The following is an 18,892-nucleotide window of genomic DNA, read 5'->3' on the forward strand; positions in this document are numbered from 1 at the left end:
TGTCCTCCTCCTTTTCGATGGACTAGTTCAGTTCTGGCGATTGTTGCAAATTTTATGAAGTCTGTCAGTCGGAACAAGGATATGACCGAGCATAAATGGAAGACCCCGGAACCGAAATTTATCAAATTAAACGTAGATGCTTCCTACCATGCAGAGGAGAGATCCGGGGCGACAGGTGCTATCCTACGGGACGATAAAGGCCGTTTTATTGCTGCTCAATGTAGATTCATTCCGGTGGCAGCTGATGTATCGACAGTTGAGGCCATGGCAATGCGAGATGGTTTAAACTTGGCAAACAGTTTAGGATTTAACAGAATTGAAGCGGAATCTGATTCTTTGAGTGTGGTGAATTATTGCCAGGGGCAAAATCAATGGTGGGATGCAGCAACTGCAATATTTGCAGAATGCATTGATACAGCAACTTCAATAGAAAAGGTCATCTTTTTACATTGTTATCGTGATGCTAATTCGGTAGCTCATGAGCTAGCTAAATTCAGTTTTTGTAATAAGAGTGATGATAATTGGATTGATGAACCTCCGGGTTTTCTTATCAGCCAATTAGTAAACGATGTAATTATTTTATGATTTTATAAAGCTAGCTATGATGGCCTTTTTCAAAAAAAAATTATATTCCTTTGCGTCTCTTCTTCCTTTTATTTGCGGGTATTGCGTATCTTTTTACTTCCCAACAGATTTGGTTCTCTCTTCCCCTAGCGATCACAGGAGATAAACTATGTTGCGAGGCGAGCGCTCCCCACCAGAAAAATCTGACTTCGTTCTCTCTTCCCCTAGCAATCACGGGAGATAAACTATGGTGCGAGGCGAGTGCTGCCCACCAGCAAAATCTGACGAGGTCTAGCGACGAGATTTGATTCTCTCTTCCCTGAGAATCACGACAGATAAACTATGGTGCGAGGCAAGCGCTGCCCATCAGAAAAAATCTCACAAGGTCTGGCGACGAGCCAGGAAGAGTTTAGGCCTTTTTTAGGAATTTTGTAGGAAATGAGATAGCATGTATGTCAAATCCTATGAGTAGGAATAGGAAAGGAGATGTCATTTGGTTGACATCAAAGGAATTTTTCCATTGAGTCTAGGTTCTTTTTTATTTTCCTATGAAATGTGGAGGATAGGAACCAATCCTATGTAGAAATAGGAATCTATTCCTATGAATCAAAAGGCTCTAAAGGAAAAAATCTTATAAGAATCCTATCCTATGAAATTCCTATGAAATTTATGCAAACCAAAGGAGGCCTTAGGTCGTCCCCGTTTATATACCGGCCGGCATGGAAGCGGCGGAGCTGCCGACCAAAGATTCGTGGCATAGACAGGGACACGTTCCGGTTGAAGGGCCAGGTCAGTGCCATCCATGCAATATTATATTAAATCTAGCTAGCTGACTACCCAGCGAGGTATGTACTGTATTTATTACACATGTACGACATCCAGTCTCCTGATGCATTTGCATGAGCATCTCACGTATCAATTTTGCTGCCCCATGTACACATGAATGCATACATATCTCTATTAATTATGCATGTACATCATATAATCTCAAGATTTCTTTTTCAGCGATAGGATCGGCATAGGCAATGTAAAACGAGATATGCATATCCATCATGGGCAATGTATGCCGATTCCACTAGAAACATATGTCACCTGCAAATTTAGAATTTAGAGATCCCGTGCAAATTATTCTAGCATATATATTTTTTGCGGGTGAAATTATTCTAGCATATTAGTGCTTACTAAAAATACAAGGTATGAGTTATACTTTTTACGTAATATGAAATCTATATAAACATATATCTTAACATATAGACAAAATTGTTTGATTTGTCCCCGCAAAAAAATAGTTTGATATGTCTTGCAAACTCAGATATATCATGTCACATCATTCAATTAGTTGTACTAAATCTCCATTAAATGTTACAATTTTTTTTATATGTTAACCCTAATTTAATTAGCTTACATACATGTCTTCTCGGCAATGTTTCTTTTTATGACCTCACAAATACCATATGTATCCTGTCATTGTGAAATATAAAAAATATGATATTTGTATTGCTTTGATGAAGTACTAAATCAGAGCAATTAGATATTTTAGTCTATTTAATTTTTTTGGCATGAGCCAATAGATCCGTGGATCAGGGATGGATGTTCTGATCGTGCCCTGCTATACCTCGATCATCCCATCTTTCTCTCTTCTGTACGAGCCTTTACTGCAACTACTTTACACCTCAGCGGTGTTTCCCTTTACACTAAGCTAGTATTGTAGTACCATGACTTTCCTTCTCTAAGTTAGAGGACCCGGTTCTACGTGATCGTGCTCTGTTAGGTTTAGAAGACTGCTTTCATCTGATGTCATCCGTAATCAGTTAGAAAGTTGATTGGCTAAAAAAAAGGAGCATTTCTCTTGCTCCCACGAGAGCCTTGAAGTCCAGCTGCATCGGTGGCAACTTCACATCGCTTCTACCACGCATGTCCCTAGCGATTTCTAGGTATAACTCCATCACACACATGTCCAGATATCTAGCTAGGTAAATTATTTACCAATGCGTATAGGTTAGTCTAGATCTTTCTACTCTTCTAGCTAGATTACCTTCCCTCCGCAAATCATCCTTCTATTGATGGGCAATCTTAAGGATAATGCTTAACTCTTTTTTTGTGTGAAAGATAATGTTCAACTGCATGGTGTTGCCGCGTGAAGATGACTCCCCTTATGGATGCATTCATCGTGCAATCATAACTACAAAATATAATCGTATTTGGGAACAGGAAAGAATACAGATCCAAATGCACTCGCAAAGGAACAAGAAATGTGATCTCTTGTAGTCATCTTTTTTTTCAAAAGGAGAAATCATCCCCGGCCTCTGCATCTGGGAGATGCATACGACCATATTATTTATTATTCATAAAGACCATCCAAAAAAATATAACAGTAGGCCCGAGGCCACCATCTAGACGACATCTGTCGCTACTCCTATGCTCTTGACGAAGGGGTGTCGAATGTCCGGGCCAAATACCAAACAGACATCGCACAAAAACCTAACATCTAACGTCGGATGCCCCATCCAAGCCACATAGGCAGGACTGGGTAACACTCCAGTCCAGCACACTCTTAGTGAATACCACACGCATACGCTGCAAATGGCCGTCACCTCCGTCTACACGAGGTAAGTGCAAGTGGTCGCCTGGCCTTGCTTGATTTTGTCTTTTTATTACTTCTCTTATGCAGAGATGAAACCTTGGTTTTGCCAAGCCAAAAATTTATTTGTTTGTTACTTATGTGAGTCTAGATGTATCCTTTCTATTAGAGTTGCATGTCATATTTAAATCATCTTCCGAATATATCAACGTATGAAGCATTGTTTCACTTCTGTCCGAAGCTCACTCTATGCATAACGGTGCCCTTAATTACTTTGTATTTATATTTGTATTATTTACCTTTCCACTTTACTTAGTAAAACTATTCTTTTATATGATGGTAGCAATATTTTGAAAATTAAAACTAATTTGAGAGGAAATTGCCAAAGTTAAGCGGTTTTGTACGGAAAATCAGTTGATTTTTTATATAGTTTTATCGAATTTAAACAAACAAAGTTGGATTTATTTTCATCTTCTTTCAAGCTGACGCTTTTTACACTGATTGTACACCTAGCCATTACTTGAATTACTGCTTTTTCTAAATTAAGTGTACTTTTATACTTAAAGATATTCATACCTGGGAGTTGCATGTTTAAAGACCTAAAGTTGCAAAAAAATGTGTAAATTAGAAACTAAAACGATTCGGTCTATAGAAATTGATCACACTTGCTAATGTATTTGGTCAACTTTTATAATGCCATGCACGAATGATTACATGCATCTCCCTTATTTTATTTTTAGAAACCGATGCCTCTCCCCTATGACTTAGCAAAGGGCAAAACAAGTGTCTGAGTGTGAGATCCATAAACCTACATGCTGTACGAGGAAAAACTTAGCATGCCGCAAGTGTTGATCTAACACCACTTTCTGTTTCTAATACAAAACCCTTGGTGCCCTGGTATTGGAATGAGGGGAAGCCCTATGCAAAGAACAACATAACATTCTCTTCAAAGTCCAGATCGGATCTTTCGGTTGGCGTTCCCTTGAAAAGAATTGTCGGGCACAGAAAGGCAATCACTTCTAGCTAATTGGCTTTCTTCTATCTTATTTGTGGTATGGTAGAAATGCACAAAAGTGAGATGATTCAAGTTACATGATAGTGTGTACTAAGCTGGTAGAAAGTATGACCAACCTACCGACTTAGTAAAGATGATCATTCGGCACACACATGTTCCATACTTTAATGACACATACTGGTCTAATGTCATGTGCAATCGACCAACCAACATTTTTAACTAATAATTCAATTTTCCATGATTAATACCAACGATGTTGTTGTCAGAAGATATCGCCAACTTGCTTTCATTTTAGCCATTGGTAACCTAGATCCACAACAATTTTTACTTAATAATTTTATATAACTTCATAAGATTATAGTTGTTTAGAAAGTTTTCTATAGAGATCACACTCAATTTGAATGGAAATTTTCTATATATCACACTCAATTTGAAAGGAAAATTTTCTTTTGAGCCTAAGCTTGTCATGAGATTAGAAAATATTACATGGGTGAACATATAAAGATATATATCAAGATTGACGGTTTTTTTAATATGTCGGAACAATGTGGTCCGATTTTGTGTACTCACAACACAACAAATACATGTGAGCGAGAAGATAGAACGGTTGGACTCAACAGTGCAGGATACCATCGGAAAATTTAAAGATAAATGATAAAAGTAATGCTAATTCTATTTCTAAATAGATGAAACTCCAGAAATTATGTAGACACACTTCTCTGACATTGGCTATTAAGTAAGCCTTATGGAGCCCCCACCCCCCACCCCCAACAAAAAAAGAACTAATGTAACTAATGTGGGTCATTCTTTCATTTTAATCTTTTACTATTGTATTCATATACAAAATGGTAATGCTCAAAGTTACATACTTTGAGACCATGCATGTTGGATGTCTAACACATTACTTATTTTGGAATTGAAAGAGTAAACGTAAGGAAGTTATTTCATTCTCTTACCTCTCAGCAAGGGTAAAGTTTACATATTCATTCACTTCATTAAGCAGTGGAACATCTTTGTAAAGATAAAGCACCTGATCATATATTTCATATGAGGTTACATGTTTTTAGCCATCATGTTATCCATATGCAAATGAGTCCTCTTCATTTATGTTCATACTACACCATATTTATTATATACAAGCACACATGATAGATATGGAAATCTGAGAATCCTCTAGATGTCACAAAAGCGGGAAATATTACAGAGTCGGAAAAGAAAAATTAGGGACCTGTAGGTCGAACTTCCAAGAATGTTGCTGTTGCGGAGGATGAGAATCATGTGAAAAGCAACCTCGAGCAGAAATAGATATGATTTGTCCAGACTGTGCGCTTGTGAAAGAAAATGTCGCCAGCAAACTCATACTAATGTTAGATCAAAGAGCAGGCTGTGGAATTGGCGGCGGAGCTTGGGATGACACGGTTGATAATTGAGACGGATGCAATCCTTGTCGAGCAAGCAATCAATAGGAGTACACCAGATTTCTCACGCCATGCTCATGTGATTGCTGATGTGAGAGTTCAGGCTAGCCTTTGGTTTTCTTCCTGTGAGTTTGTCCACTGTAAGCGGGAGGCAAATATGCCTGCTCACCATCTAGCCCAGCTGGGCTCGTTACTCCCTCAGGGAGGAATTGCTGTGTTTGATGATGATATTCCAGCTCATGTAGCTGCATCTGTAATGGGCGATTTAGCCCAAAACGTTGCGTAATAAAGCTTTATGCTTACTCTCAAAAAAAAATGTTAGATCAAAGAGGGCTGCGGGTCTGCGGGAGATGAAAACAACACAATGTGAAAATGATAAAAAATGACTCTTTTCTGAAACTTCAACACAAAATAGCCTCAATCTAAAAATATTTCACGAAATGGCCCTCTTTTGCATGACGCCCGGGGCCAGGGCGCCCTGCTAGATAGTTCAGATTGAGGCCATTTTATGTTGAAGTTTGATGAAAGGGCCACTTTTATCCATTTTCACGAAAACAAGGACCAAAGCAACTGCACAGACGTCACCATCGCCGTTTACTAACCTAGGAGACCGACAAAACGTACGAGGACACAAACCACCCTACATCCATGGTCAACGTGTGGCAAAACCAGTGCGGAGGTGGCTCCAGGTGAGAACGACCAGCCTCAATGCAGCGAATCAAGAAAGGAAGCTGATTGGAGCTATCGGGCAGCAGCAATTTTTGAGTGAGTAGAAAGATTTAGGAAAAGAGAGAGGGGATCATGGAAGATGAACATTCTCACTGTGTGAAAGTATGAGTGGGGGAAAGAAGATGAAGAAGTCAAAAAGACTACAGAATGGGAAAGTGAAGAATAATAATGCTGGACCCATTCAAAAAATAGCGTTTCTACACGCACCTTGCTACTGTGAGTGCATGTGTGTCATACTAAGCCATAAAATACATCAAGGGTTCTTTCATAGTAAAAAAAGGATTGCTATGATAGCCAAAATGTACCAAGGGTGGCTTATATTTATTATATAGTTTTCTCTCACAGTGTCACCCTTGATACTGCTGTGCACTTCTATGGAGGCAAATACCAAACAACACAGTTCTTACGGATATCTACACAATAAAAAAAATCAGTACAAAACCACAAACTAAATATGCCAATTTTGCATATCGTTTGCAAATTAACTTATGATACACAAAAGCAATGAGAACTACTATTTTCTATTTATAGAAATAAAAGCAACATGTACAAATGTCAGCCAAAATACTAAATTTGAAAAATGCAGTCGATCATAAAACTATAGTTAGTAAAGCATGCATAATTAGTAAGTAAAGGATGAATGGAAAACACATATATTTATATTATATATAGATAAACAACAAAAACAAAAATATGATTGCAAAATTCTTATATTTAAAAATGTCATCACATTTTCAAAGAATTTTTCTATGAACAAATCAAATAAAATATTCACAAAATACAACTTCATAAAATCCTAGCCCGCGCATCGAGCGAGCCACTTTGCTAGTTGGGTTAGCAAAGGTTTAACTCCCCAAAATGCCAATACAAGAAGTTGAGATTTTCGAAGATCCGATAAAAGATGCCCTTAACTCAAGGAAACAATTCCTAAGGGCATCTCCAGCCGCGCCCCAGGAAGGCCTCCCCAGGCGATTTTTTCGCGTCGGCGTCGAAAATACGGCCCAGTCGCGCCCCCAGGAGCCCGATTTTCGCTGGCTTGAGCCGAAAACTGCGCCGGCGGACCCAGATCGAACCCGGCGCGCTGGGGGCGCCGGGGCGACCTGTTTTGGCGCGAAAAAGACGCGGGCCAGCCGCGTCAGCGACTCGGCGCCTCGTCTTCCCCCAACGGCCTCGGTTCCCGCGGGGAATCAATGGCAAGGCTGCTGCCGGTCAGCCTTGCCATTGATTCCTCACGGGCGGCGCGTCAAGGGACGGCGTGCCGACGCCTCCCCTCCCTCGCACGCGTACACACGGGCGCGGCCCGGCTATAAAAGCCGGCGGCCTCCACTCGCTTGTGCCCACACCAGCCCCGCCCCTCGCCGCCGTCCAGCCCCTTCCTCTCCGTACCTCTCCCGAGCGCCGCCGCCCAGCCCCTCCCTCTACCTCTCCCGAGCCCGCCCAGCCCCGTCGTCGCCATGGCAGAACGGTTCCCCGGAGACGAGGCGGCGGCCAACGGCTTCGCCGCCGTTCGCTCCGCGAACAGGAGTCCTGGCTCCTGTTCCAGGCGAACATCCCAGCGCCGCCGGACATGCGCGCCGGGCCAACGGGGTGGAGACTCAGCGCCGGGGGAGTGCCCATTCCCCCGTTGCCCGACGCCGTGGCGAAGCCGAAGTACTTCGCCGAGGAGGTCGAGATCGTGCGCGTGTCCCTCACCGACACCGAACTCTCCCTCCCCCAGTACGCCGCCGACAACCACGCGGCCTGGGCGGCGTATTTTGAGCGCCGCCAGCAGCAGCGCTTGGCGTCCACCAACGGCGCGCCGGTGGTCGGCAGCCGGCAGAACAGCGAGGGGCGCCAACTCTGGTGGGGCGTCCCCGGCCGCACACTCGAGGGCGTGCTCATGTACCTCGAGGGCGGCAACGAACCGCCGTTGGCATACCCCCCAGCGCCTCCTCTTCTTCCTCCTCCTCCCACTCTTCTTCACACTCCTCCGGCTCTCCGGCGCTGCTCGGCGTCAAGGCCGAGCCCGCGGCGGAGACGCCGCTCGGCCGGCGCACTCGCAGTGCCGGCATCGTCATCAACGAGGGCGGCCGGCGCGCCTCCTCCTCGCCGGCTCCTCCGCGCTTCGTCAAGCCAAAGACGGAGCCGGGGCTGGCGCCGGTGAAGGCGGAGCCGGGGCTGGCTCCGGTGAAGGCGGAGTTCGACGACGACGACGCGGCCCTCGAATGGGCGCGCCAGGACTCCATTGCGATGGAGAAGGCGCGCCGCGAGAAGGAGAAGGAGCGCCAGTGCGCCGCCCTACGCCGCTTCGAGGAGCGCCGACGCGGCCGCGAGGAAGGCGGGGTCGTCGATTTATGCGACAGCGACGACGACGACGACGCGCCACCGCCTGTTCGCCATGGCGATGCCGGGCAGGGGTCCAGCAGGGGCACCCGCGTCAAGGAGGAGAAGGCCGACGACGACGATGGCGGCGACGGCGGCGACGACTTCAGCCCCTTTCTTTTTTTTAGATTAGGTTAATGTAATGTTTGGCCGAATTTCGCCGAAATTTGCTATGTTTGGCCCAAATTTAACTAGTTTTTATCATAACTTCGCCGAACGGTTTTTTTTTAATACGCGACTGGAGACGGCCCTAGGGGCCGACAGCTGGGGACCGACTCGCCTCCAGGGTCATTTTTTGCATCGGCTCACCCCTAGGCGGCGCTTTTAAACGCCCCCTGAGGGGCAACGGCTGGAGATGCCCTAAGTCTTCATGGATCGAGCAATCTGAAAAATCTGAAGCGACTTAACAAGATCAAAACCGCCAATACAACGATGGAATGCCGGGATGCCGTTGCGTCTCGAAAAACGTGTGCCGCACCAAACTCTCCCGTATCCTTAGCGCGCGCTGCGTCAGTCTAATGCCCTTAGAGCCCCCGGGCCCGACGTCGACGGCCCTGACCGTCCTGCTCCGGACGTCGTACACCGCCACACCATGGCGGGTGCCCAAGACAACGTCCCCCTCCTCGTCGCCGCCGATCACGACCAGGGCGGACGTCGGCATTCTGGCCTGCCACGGCACCTCAAAGCTGTGACGAAGCTCCCACCTCGTCCCTCCCGCGGATGCAGAAGCGGCGCCAGCGTAACCCTCGAGCACCCACAGGTCCACGGCTAGCTTCCTGAACTCGGACGCCATGAGTGACCCGTCCGCGACGAGCAGTCTGGCCAAGAGCTCGTTGGCCACGGGCGGGGCAGGCATCCGCCGGAAAGTCTCGTCCGCCGCGTCGAACGCCGCCATCTCGCCGGCCGAACCGGCCTCGGGGTGCCTCAGCCAGTGCAGGTGCCCGCGGAGAACCGCCGGGGTGATCATGTCACAGCCAGAAGGGGAAAAGAAGTCCCCGATGCTCCCGGCTTTCACGTTGTCTAGCCGGCGGGGCTCGTCGGCGCCGGTCGAGAAGATGTAGTACGCCGGGGGCAAGCCTTCTTCGATCGTGACGTGACACAGAAGCTGGTACTCGCTGGACGGCTCGTGGAAGTAGAATCCGGACTCTTGGTACGCGGAGGTATGCAAGGACTCCAGCGACCGGCCGCCGTCCTCAATGTGTGGGCGGCGCAGCCGCGGGAGCTCGGCCCACTGCCGCGTGGTGGGGTTGGAGACGAGGTACTGGCCGGCGACGGCCGTCCCGAGCAGGAGGAGGCCGTCGCACGAGGCCAGCGGGAGGCAGAACTGCTCACCCAGGAGCTCCGCCTGGGGTTTGGTCGCGGGGGGGGGGGGGGGGGGGGGGCGCGCGAGCGGACGGCGCGCCGGGCGGCCCGGATGGCGGACGGAGACGGACAGAGCGTCCAGGTAAACGTAGTCGTCGACGTGGCCTGTCGTCGTTCTGTCGTAGAGGAGGATCTCGAGCGGGGCCAGCGGGCGACGGCGCGCGTGGGCGGCGAGGAAGGCCACGCTGGTGGCGACGCGGCGGAAGTCGATGCAGACGGCGCGCGCGACGAGGACGGACCTGGTCGGCAGGTGGGTCAAGATCTCGACGATAAGATCTTCGCCAAGATCAAGGAGGTGCTCCACCATCATCGAACGATGATCTGCGCTTTCCGTGCTTCTCGTGCTTATATAGAAGTTAATAATCAAGGAGGAATCTGTCTTGAATCGAACTCTCATACCATGGCTATTATTCACGAGTTTGGATATAGATACAAACATTGAAACGCAGGCATACACGTTTTTTTGTCTTCGAAAAATGTTATTGAACGAACGTTAGATGTCTAGTAAGTTCCAGCGAACCCCTCAAAAAATGTGCATGGCAGATTTTTTTTTTATTTTGAACTTGTAACATGGCAAGTTCCAGCGAACCCCTCAAAAAATGTACATGGCGGATTTTTTTTCTAATTTCTCACGTGACAAATTTATTTTTAAGGGTACGACAATTTTATTTTTAATAACATGGCATTTGTATATATGTTTTGTCATGGCAATTTCCTACATGTGACTTCTATGTTTTTCAATTTTAATCAATATGTAGGGGGGGGGGGGGGGGTGCAGATGAGAAGTGTGAGAACAGCTAGGATACAGTGATGAATCAAGAGGGGTGTTAGATATCTAGCAAGTCCCAACGAACACTCTGCCCACCATCGGATCACATGCACAATCATCAGATTTGAAACTCACTAGAGGCGAGCACGCGCTTTGCCGCGCCGATTTCATTTATAGATTTTGTCTGTTGGCCTTTTACCATTTACCATGAGCCCGGTGTTGTTTATCGTTTTTTTCCTTTTTGTCTCCTTTCACATGTGATTTTGGGGAAGCAGATCACTGCAACATGGGGGAGAAATGGATTGACAATAGATTCTCTTATGAATCGCTACTTGAATCTCCCGGTAAAACAACCTGCACCGTCTCATTATTCCTCTGGAAAGACTAAATTGCACTTTCGAACATGCAATTGCGCAACATATGATTATGGGTTTGAATGTGCAATGCAGAAGCAGACTCCCAAGTCGACAGTGGTCGTTATAGGTTAGAGCTGTAGTAGAGTTTCGTCGGTGCACATCAGCTTGTTTGTGCGCATCCTCGTGTGCCATATGCTAATTGCATCAACGAATTGGCTGTTTTTTTAATAGAAAACAAGACAACGAATTGACTGTAAGCCCTCAGACCCTCTGGATGCGCATCGTGGCATGAAAATCCTTTGAATGAGTATGATCACAACTCACAACAAAGCACAGAATGGATACAGGTGCTACTTGGCAAAAAAGAAAGATGTATAAATATATCTTACTTAAAACTCGAAATGTTGTGTGAGAGGGATATTAACTCAAGTATACTCTATCTAGATTACCATCTTGAAACCTGTTCACTGAACTCTCAATATGTAAAACTACTTCCTTTTCCTTGGTGCTGATGCATGCAGCACAATCATTATGGACATGGATCCTCTGACGTGGCTATCACTGCCTTACCCTGCCTTTCCGTCACTGACGGATGGGACCGATGCTTGGTGGGACCCACATGTCAGTGGCCCAATGGTAGAATAGCCCACGTCAGGGGATACTAATCCAACCATTAGGGGGATCTAAGCAGCAGTAACTTGCAATGAGCTTAGGATGGCAGTCGAATCACAAACTCATATCAATTCTTGGTGTTAGAAGGGAGAGAGAGAAATTGTTGCGGAATATGATGGATGTATTATTGAGCCTCGAGGGCAAGTATATATTGAGTACAAGGCTTGAAGGACAAGACGCCTCTTTAGAGATAAGGTAGGAGATGGATTACAAATCCTAGACTACCAAAACATATGTAACCCAAATATATCTCTAACACCCCCCCGCAGTCGTAGCGGTAGCATTGCGAACAACAGGAGCGACGCGGACGGTCAGACTGGAGAGAATAGCGGACGACAGACTGACATCCCCCGCAGTCCTAGCGGGAGCGTCGTAGACGGTGTCGCGTCGCGGACGCGTTGACTGTAGAGGAAGCCGACGAGTTGCTCAAGCGGATGATAACCCTTTGTGCCAATGTCGATGTAGCCGAGAGCGTAGGGTGGTGTAGCCGTGGTCGAGGTAGCCGTGCGAAGAACGCCGTGGTCGATGCCGAGTCGGGGTAGCCGGTGTCGAGGGAGTCGCCGTGGAGCCGCGGGCGCAAGGAGGCGCCGAGTTAGTCATGGGCGCAGTGGTGCTGAAGAAGTGGTGCGCCAGGAAGGAGAATGGTGTTGACGACGTGTCGCGCCGGGGTTGCCAACCCCGGGGACACATCGTAGACGAAGGCACGCGCCGATGTTGCCAGCACCGGGCATGCGTAGACGGACGAAGACGAAGTTGACGAAGCGCCGCACCAGGCTTGCCAGGCCCGGGGACACGTCGTGGACGAAGGCACGCAACGGTGTTGCCAGCACCGGGCATGCGTAGACTGGGACCTGCACGAGCTGTACGCCATGTCGAAGAAGTCGGAGAGGCCAGCAGAAGGACTCGACGACGGTTGCGGCGCCAATCGGCGCGGGGCCAATGTCGCTCGCGGTTGTCGGAGTAGATGAAGCGGTCGGGGTAGATGACGGCGACGCTGGCGACGAGCTGGTGCTGGACGAAGACGAAGGGGGTGGACAGGTGGCGGCGGCTACGGAGGTAGCGGCGGCGGCAGCCAAAGAAGAGCGACGGCGGCGGCCTGACGGCGGCGGCGGCGGCTAGGTTAGGACTGCGGCGGCGGTGCTCGAAGTAGGCGAAGAACCCTGACAGCGTGACGAAGACCGGCGCGGACGGTGGCGTTCCAGCGCCAAGGGAGACGGCGCGGCGCATACCACGGGAGGTCGACGCGCGGTGACGGCGGAGTGGACCGCGGGCCGCGGCGCTACGGTCCGAAGGGGCGACGCAGCGGCGGCGGGCAGGTCGGGGCGACGGCAGAAATACCTCAGGGCGGCGGCGGGGACCGCGGGCCCCGGCGCTACGGCCCGAAGGGGGGGTGCAGCGGCGGAGCGCGGGTCGGCGCAACCGCTGGGACAGCCTCGGGGCGGCGGCTGGGACCGCGTATCACGGCACTGCGCACTGTAGGGACGATGCAGCGGCGACACATGAATCGATGCAGTCGCGAGGTGAACCATGGGGCGGCGACGCTGCGGCCCGACAGGACGATGCAATAACCTGTTGCTTAATCGATGAAAGAGCGCGCTGAACTTGGGGACAATCTTCACAGGATCTATGAAGGCGCGGGCAAGCAACTGGTTAGGTCGATCGCGCGGCATGGATGAAGTGAATCGCGGGCGGTCGGGTGATCAATCCAATAGCTGGCGAGATCGAAGATGCGCAGACGATAGCATATGGCCGCAGCCCAAAGCAGCACGAGTAGCTCATCGTCCAGGTGCGGGAACACGCGGGCGACCAGGGTCCACGCTGCGCTGGTGGACGAGGCTTCGGGTTGAGCCGCAGTAAAACGCACAGAGCCACCAGAGCGGATTTCACCGCAGCGCATGCGCCCGTGACGTGCTGTCATACAGGAAGCTGGGAGTCTTCGGTGTGGATGTGCGCGGCTGACGCATAGCTTGTTGCGTGCGCACACGAAGTCCGAACAAATTTGCATGGCGTAGTCTCGTATGCGGATGGCTGGGTTTGATCTGCACCGTGGGAACTTGTGGCAAGGTAGCTTGGCTCGGTGATGATGAAGTCTGTATGGAGCGGATGCAACACATCCGGATGGAGATGGCTTGGTGTAGGATCCCGATCGGTTGAAGACGAAGACGAGCGGCGTAGACGGATACGCGGACGACGGCCGTCAGGCTGCCGTGTCGTGCGAGACCGCTAGTCGGTGAAGAGGCCGGTAGTCGCGTCCATGTCGAAGTAGAGGCGCGAGGGTCGGCGGCGGCGGACGGGCGACGCAAACCGATCTTAGATCGGAAAACCAAAAAAAAACGCCGATCAAGACAACCGGCGAGAGAGCAAAAATCCCGGATCAAGGATCGGGAAAAAAACACTCTAGGGCAGCCGATCAACACGACCGGCGGACGAACCCTAGGTACCGGCGGCGCGGCCTCCGGCGGCGGTCATGGAGGCCGACCGCCCCGGGGGCGGCGCGCAGGTGCGGAACTGGCGGCGGCTAGGGTTTAGGATCGACTTGCGATAGATACCATGTTAGAAAGGAGAGAGAGGAATTGTTGCGGAATATGATGGATGTATTATTGAGCCTCGAGGGCGAGTATATATTGAGTACAAGGCTTGGAGGACAAGACGCCTCTCTAGAGATAAGGTAGAAAATGGATTATAAATCCTAGACTACCAAAACATATGTAACCCAAATATATCTCTAACACTTGTACTAAACACACATACAGGGAAAAAAACATCCAGGAGAGGTACTAACATCTACTTGCTTTCAGAAGTTCCAAAGCCAAAAGCTTATGCAAAATCCCAATTAAAGGCACAGTTTTTTCCTGCTTGGTTCAAGTACTAAATCCATGGGTAAGCCATTACATAACTTAATTGGGCATTGCACTTTATTCATTCGTGGACAATACGGTATACTTTAACAAAATAGCCTAATGCAGAACAAGAAAAAGGAGAAAAGGTACACGGGTTAGGCCATTAAAGATCAGAGAGAAACCAATCACAAGATAGCCAAACAAAAACACAGATGGGGATCAAAAATAGAATCGACATTAAGAAAGAGGCTAGAAAAATCGAAATTCTCAGCATCTCCTCCCCAGAACAGAGCTGCCGTCGCCTCCCAGGAACGGACCAGCCATCGCTCACCCTTGGTGCCAGTGCATGCCATGCCATAGATGAGCCATCGTCGCTCGCTCTCCTTCCGCCGCATACTTTGTCAGGTTCAGCAGCCATTCTTCAGTTAAGTTTGACACTTGTTCTGTTCTTCAATTATGTTCAGTAGAGCATCGGGCTACATCTATGCCTGACCTTCCTTCTTGCAATTTTCGATTGCAATCGTAAGGCTGTACTGTAATTTCCTTTTGATAAAATTAAAAAAAAATACTTTTGAGATATTTACTTAGTAAATGAGCTCATTTTCTGTAATCAAGATTAAGAAACTAATCTTGTGGCTCGGGCTATGTTATAAAACCTGAGGGGTGGAAGGGAGGAAGGAGTAATGAAAAAGTTAACATTTATTTTGCTATTTTATCTTTGATGTTCATGTTCGCCTTGCTACTTATATCTTCAGTAAGCTGTCGATTTAGCCCAGTTTTTGCCGCTGTTGTTGTTAGTTCTCCTCTGAACCATCCCTCTCAGTCAGCTACCTACGCTCGGGAGTCCTGTTTGCAACAAATGAATATGCCATGTCTGATTCAACAAAGAGAGATTAAAAAGGAAAAACAAAAATAGCTGAATGAGCAAATAACATCTAACCAGGCTATTGTTCTGCTGAGCGATTCCTGCACGGCCACCATGGGAGGTCACGATACATTCGACAGTCAGCAACCAGATACTCCCTCCGTCCGGAAATACTTGTCATTAAAATAAATAAAATGGTATGTATCTAGATGTATTTTAATTCTAGATACACCCCTTTTTGTCTATTTTGATGACAAGTTTTTTCGGACGAAGGAAGTATGTGAGAAGAGAATAGCTTCTGCACACAGAGAGAAGGCAGCTGCAGCAGCTCCCCTGCAACGCACAAGCGTGTGAGAGAGAAGAGAAGGCAGCAGCGCGGGTGCACGCACGACAGAGGGCAGCGGCAGAGTACGTGCGCCTTCGGATAGGAAGTGGAGAGACATGACAGCGCCCAAGCAGAGAACAAGCATCACGTTGTGCTTACTGTCGCCCGCCCTAGAAAAATACATGGAGGAGACCGAAGGGAAAGATATGGAAGCTTCACGCGTGCTGTCGCCCCCCTTTTCTATTTCGTTCCGGAGGAAGTAGAAGACACCAGCGACGCACCGATTCGATAGAAAAGAAGCAATAGTGTGCATTTTCGTTGGGGATTCCCTGACATAAAACATCGCGTCTTCCTTCGATTCCTTATGCGGGATATCCAATCAATTAGAATTCAGGTTAAAGAGGGTCTTTATCCTCGTCGTATTCTTTATATGGAAATCCGGGGCCAGGGGATCATTCCCTTGACTTGTACTGATGATAAATTTTTTACTCCACGAGAAATTGAACAAAAAGCTGCCGAATTGGCCTATTTCTTGCGCGTACCAATTGAAGTATTTTGAGGTATCGTTTTGAACTGAGTTGAATGAAAAAAAGAAGAATTGGAAGAAGAAACGTTTTCTCAACACACGTTGGCCAGAAGAACCCACAGATCGCCACGGGTTATTCTCAAATGGGACGGCCTACAGTCCACATGCTCACGACGTTGGTCAACACGCTTTCACAGCCTCAACGCAGGAGAGAGCCCCATTTGACGGGAGCCTAGTAACTGTAAAGATGTATGGATGCATACACATTAGATTATCGGTATATCTAACTGGCGAATGTTCACTGGAAGGGACCTCCCAGCGAACGACCTTAAAGTTGTTGGATCGTGATCAAACGCTCGGTGTTTAAAAAAAATTGCACTGCGTCGCTGGCATTTTCCCCCTAAACATGGCAATTTTAACCTTTTCACATGGCAAGTCCCTAAAAAACGCATGGCAATTTAGTTATTTGGCATGGCAACTTGGGCGTTCGCTGGCACCCAGCTAATGTTCACTAGATAAACGGGTCCTAGATTATTGCATATTTCTCACCTGGTGTGGACAATTGCTTTGCTTGTTTATGTTGGTCAAAAATTTCTCACCTTTAGTACATCTTTAGTAAAAAGTTGTACTGAAGCTGCGTCAATTAATTTGGATCGAAGGGAGTATGTAATTAGCGATTCAATGCTTCCAGAGAAAAGGCTGTCCTTCATCAATATACGATAGACTGATTAAATACATAGTTTAGATATATTTTGTTTATTTTTCTCTAGGATCAACATAGGAGCTTGAAAGGAGGGTCGATACTGAATTTACGAATGCAGCAGACCTGAGAACCATCAACAACAGCATAATTTGGCCCCACAAATGATCACCAAGACATGAAAATAAATAGATAACAAATAGATAAAATATTGCATTGAAAGCTCGGGCTTAAAGTACAGAAGCTAAATATAGACTTGGTCTATTGATGAATAGTACAACCTAAGCATCAACCAAGTGCATTCGCAGTCAAGTGTATTTCTTTAACCTATTTATTTAGGGTGGTTTTTCACCTACTATGCAAGTAGCAAGGGGTTGTTGTTAAGTAAACACGACGCCAATTAACACTGTACTGTTAAGTCATATGCGATCTTAACATTCGAGTAGAAAATCACATGGAAAACTCAAACTGAATCGGAATTGATCAGTGTATTATAATCTACCATGACAATGCACATCTGCAGTTTCCGTGTGAGTTGAATAACAGAACTTCGGATTACCCAAGTGAATAGAGAAGACCGATCAAAACTTGAACTTCCTGATGGAATGAAACAAACAATCTGAATTGTGTAAACAGTTTTCATCATCTCAAAACCTGGTAACATAATAGGGAGATCACATTCTGTCATATTCATCATATGGTATATTTCCTTTTTCTTTCTGCAGGAACAACATATGGTATAACCTTGGCCAATATCATTAATGTAGCTAAAGATGTCAATTAAGATATATCTCGTCCTAACTCCTAAATAACTTGTTGACCCCTCAAGAAAATTGTTTCGGCATTACATAACCGTACAACCTAGAAAAGAACAGAATGCCACGTAGAATTTCAGCAAACATGTAAAGGGTTGCAGAAACACGGGGTGGCGGCGGCGTTCATGGTCTGTGGTGGTGGACGATGTCTGACATCGCACAGGTTTTAGGGGCTGACTTGGTCCGCGCTGGTGCAAGCCTTTGTGTTATGGCCCACTTGCTTGCACCCTATTCGTGGCGTTGGTTCGAGTTTCACTCTTTGGGCAATGTTGTATCATCGATCGGATCGGCGCCGAGGACCATGGATATGGTTGCGCTCAAGTGTGCTTAGCGGTGGCCGTCGATAGTCACTGGGTTGTATCCTCCCCCCCAACCGGAACCGGTTGGGGATGAGGGTGTGGGTGCTTCCTATGGTGGGGGCGCGGACCCAGGCCCGATGGCTGGTGTCAGGCTAGGGGTGAAAGGTGGTACCTTTCGCTTCTACTATCTGTTGGAAATATGCCCTAGAGGCAATAATAAATTAGTTATTATTATATTTCCTTGTTCATGATAATCGTTTATTATCCATGCTAGAATTGTATTGATAGGAAACTCAAATACATGTGTGGATACATAGACAACACCATGTCCCTAGTAAGCCTCTAGTTGACTAGCTCGTTGATCAATAGATGGTTACGGTTTCCTGACCATGGACATTGGATGTCATTGATAACGGGATCACATCATTAGGAGAATGATGTGATGGACAAGACCCAATCCTAAGCCTAGCACAAAGATCGTGTAGTTCATATGCTAAAGCTTTTCTAATGTCAAGTATCATTTCCTTAGACCATGAGATTGTGCAACTCCCGGATACCGTAGGAGTGCTTTGGGTGTGCCAAACGTCACAACGTAACTGGGTGGCTATAAAGGTACACTACAGGTATCTCCGAAAGTGTCTGTTGGGTTGGCACGAATCGAGACTGGGATTTGTCACTCCGTGTAAACGGAGAGG

The sequence above is a fragment of the Triticum aestivum genome, chromosome 3A (genome assembly GCF_018294505.1).
Source record: "Triticum aestivum cultivar Chinese Spring chromosome 3A, IWGSC CS RefSeq v2.1, whole genome shotgun sequence".
NCBI classification, from domain to species: Eukaryota; Viridiplantae; Streptophyta; class Magnoliopsida; order Poales; family Poaceae; genus Triticum; species Triticum aestivum.